Below are 3,740 nucleotides of genomic sequence, written 5' to 3'. Positions count from 1 at the left end.
CTAAGGGCCGTAGACACAATGGGCCTTCTGCGGGGCGTAGAAATAATGGGCCTTCTACGGGGCGTAGACACAATGGGCCTTCTACGGGCCATATCATCAATGGGCCTTCTACGGGCCGTATGATCGGTTGGCCAAACATGGTCCAATAACAGACCACATTATGGCCGTAAATGGTCTAGAGTTGAAATCGTCCGTTCATGGGCTGACCATAACGGGCCGTCGTTAATAGGCTGTATTTGATGACGCTATGAAAACGGCCCAACGTATTAACGGGCCACAAACGGGCCGACTGTAACCACGGGCTGTATTTGGCCCACAAGCTGAAAATGACAGTAACGGGCCGAAAGTAAACGAATGTTGGAAATGAGCCCAAGAATAAATGGGCCCTAAGAAGGCCGAAAGATAACATGGCCTGGAAACGGCCCAACGGAATAATGGGTCGTTAATGGGCATAAAGTGATACACTATTCATTACGGGCCAGTTTTACCATGGGCCGTTAATGGGCCGAGGGTTACTGAGGGCCTCATATGGGCCAAAAGACGTCATGGGCCATACACGGGCCGGAAGTTAAAACAGGCTGGAATTATATTGGCCGGCCCAGATGACGCTACTGGGCCTAATTCGGATAGGCCGTAAACGGGCCCTGGGTTAGCGGGCTGTAAATGGGCTATATGCGAACATGCCGTTAACAGGCTTGCCGTGGGCCGGCCCGCCACCTTTTGACCAAGTCAAACGGGCCAACCTTTTCACAGGAATGGGCCTCTGTTGGGTCGTGCCACGTGTCGACGTATCATAGGCGCTTTGGGTCCAATGAGTGGATGACGTCTGTCCCAACGGTGAGCTGACACGTGTTTCCTCCAGCCAATGATGATTTTACACGTGGAAAATCCCCATTGTTCCTATTTCTTTATTTCGTGATGAGTCGTATGCTTGCGACAATAACGACAAAATTTTTTGAATTCTAATTGTCCGGGTGTATTGTGGCGATTCTTTTGAGTACTATATCTAGAAATCCCCGTCGATTCCTCATTGGCACCTTTTTGAACACAACTGATGCATTCCAAAATAACTCTGATTCTAACATCTTTTCCCTTGGCCATGAACCTCCTTTTCTTTTTTGATTGACTTAACTTAATTCTTCTACTTATTCTTTTATTCTTCTATTTTGAATCCGAAGAAGAAGAATAAAATTCATTAGAATAATTTTTTTATTCTTAAATTAAGTAATAAAAAATAGAGAAATAATTAAAGAATACAATCCTTGTCGAATTAGCAAAGATTTTGGTTCGAAATCCTTTCATTTAATTAGCCAGCCCCACCTTTTCTATGCTCTGATTTCTGAGGCCTTATTTAGCTTGGGTACCCCTTTAAATTGAATTTCTATTTTCAAAAATGGGGTTTACCAAATTTTTAATGACTCTGAGGTTCAACCCAATCCATCTTTTCTTTCTTTTTCCTTCCGATACTAAAAAAAGATTGAAAAGGATCAAATTTTGTCATATCACGAAGAAATCTATCCCTCCCATAGCAATAACTAGAATTAAAAAAAAGGGAATGACAAAGCATCTGGGAATAAACGATTAATTTCTATCAATAAACCTGCTAAAGCACCAAACCATAGAGTACTTAGCACGGGTGCTACAGAGAGATATGTTTTTATATCCCGCATTGAAAATCCTCCTTCCTTGTTGGAATACATATATGATCATAAACTCTTGCCCAAGATTGTTATGCTATATATAAAATGAACCATATCGACGAAATTTTCCTATCCCTAAAAAAGAAAAAGATGACCCCTTCTTCCTATATATTAGCAAGGAAAAGTAATCCTTCTTTTATAGGCGAAATTATATTGGATTTTATATGTATATAATTCCTTAATTATATGAGACCAAAAAGAAGAAATGACACGAGGGTTCTATATATAGATAGAGAAAGAAAGAAGAAGAAAATAGAAAGAAGAAGAAAATTATGATGTGGAAAAGAAGACAGGAATTGTGTACAATGGCATTGTACAACAATTTAATTTGGAAAAGGGATGTAGCGCAGCTTGGTAGCGCGTTTGTTTTGGGTACAAAATGTCACAGGTTCAAATCCTGTCATCCCTACCTATTACTTCTTTCTTCTTTATAGGCAGTAGCGACGAGATCAATTAAAGTAAAGTGGGTATAACTTGAATTTGTGGAGACTATACGTACGTGAGATACATTAGGAATAGAAAAAGATTTTCTTTTTGAATGAATGAAGGCGCTCTTAGTTCAGTTCGGTAGAACGCGGGTCTCCAAAACCCGATGTCGTAGGTTCAAATCCTACAGAGCGTGATTCCATCTATTTTATGTCGAAGCAGAGTAAAATAACTTAACAAAATTGAATTGTAACTCCAATTTCAATTTGACCTCCTCTTTGGTCTGGAGGAGGTCAATCAAAAAAAAAGACTCAATCAAAGATCCAACTGATCCCCACGCCTGTATTGCAAATACGCAGTCACGAATAATCCCGCTAAAGTAATAGGAATTAGGCCTAAGACGATTCCAAATAGAAAAACTTCAATCATTTCGATTTGTTCGAGGGGATAAAAAAAGAGGTACGATCTATCCCTAAATAGTACTCTAAATTATCCACGAATCTCAATGACCAAGAAAAGAATTCCTAATTAGTCTGGAAAAGAGTCGTAGAATGCCAGGAATCCCAAAGAAAGATTTTTCTTTTCTGAATTATAATTATTCAGTCAATTCAAATAAGGCGTATCTTGTTCAAGCCAATAAATAGAGCTGGGGTTATAGTTAAAGCAGCCAGTAGAAAACCAAAATAACTAGTTAAAGTAAGCATGAAAGAGTTAAATTCCATTTTTTTACTACACTACATATGTTGGTAAAGCATTTACCTAAGTTATGGAAAATTTAGAATTCATCAGTTATTTTAGATAATACTAAAAAACAAGGTAGAGTAAGATACAGAAGTGTAAAAGAAAGTGGATTCATCAGATGATACATGAGTCCCTAATTCCGAATCAAGAGATTTGTTGTGGAATTTGTCAATTGAGTAAAGTAATAATATTAAGAACTAGATCATCTAACCCCATTGAATTTCATTTTTTCATTCAATTTTCAGGGAAATTTTTGAATAAGAGATAAATAAACAATTGAATTTGAAAAAAAAAACTTCTTTCTATTTTGGATAATTTCTTTTACAATAGGACCCTCTTTTTGGAGTGAACGATCGAATATTCCCCTATTCCTTCTTATTTTAACTGATTGTATTCCATATGGAATAAGAGGAGAACAAAAGCATTCCACGACCTGCCAAGGGGCTGTTAAAAAAAAAGCTCTTCCTTGAATTTACTTTATTTTTATTCCTTTTTGAACTCCAACCAAAGTAGATTCGAAGACGAGTCACTTCAATTATCCTTTTAAGTTCTATTCTATCTTCTGTCTTTCCCTATTTCATCTCGTAAAGTTCCGCGCTCGCAGTTTGGTCAAGAAAGTTAGACCTAATCCAACAAACAATACAAGGATGAATTACGAATTATGAAAGGATAGATTTCACATATACTTGTCCTTGTATTGTGTCAGTATGAGAATATCCTTCCTAAATTATTTATCCAAACCTATTGATCATTAACTTAGATTTTCCCAAGATTTTGGCTGCTATTCCGAATTACTCTATTATTCCGAAGCCAATGAAAAGTAAGTAGAACCTACAAAAATGGGGTTTTCTATTGATGCCTTGAATAACATAT

General features: G+C 37.5%; 2 non-coding genes across 2 annotated transcripts; both read left to right on the top strand.

Moving 5' to 3' along the window:
• Window positions 1–2,035: 2,035 nt before the first annotated feature.
• TRNAP-UGG (transfer RNA proline (anticodon UGG)) lies at window positions 2,036–2,109 on the top strand. The gene has a single exon. It is a non-coding gene; the product is annotated as a tRNA-Pro (tRNA).
• A 139-nt stretch (window positions 2,110–2,248) lies between these two features.
• TRNAW-CCA (transfer RNA tryptophan (anticodon CCA)) lies at window positions 2,249–2,322 on the top strand. Its single transcript has one exon. It is a non-coding gene; the product is annotated as a tRNA-Trp (tRNA).
• The last annotated feature ends 1,418 nt before the right edge of the window (window positions 2,323–3,740 follow it).

The sequence above is a fragment of the Aegilops tauschii genome, chromosome 6 (assembly GCF_002575655.3).
Source record: "Aegilops tauschii subsp. strangulata cultivar AL8/78 chromosome 6, Aet v6.0, whole genome shotgun sequence".
NCBI classification, from domain to species: domain Eukaryota; kingdom Viridiplantae; phylum Streptophyta; class Magnoliopsida; order Poales; family Poaceae; genus Aegilops; species Aegilops tauschii.
Note: the sequence above shows the minus strand (reverse complement) of the source record. Positions and strands in the feature narration are given on the sequence as shown.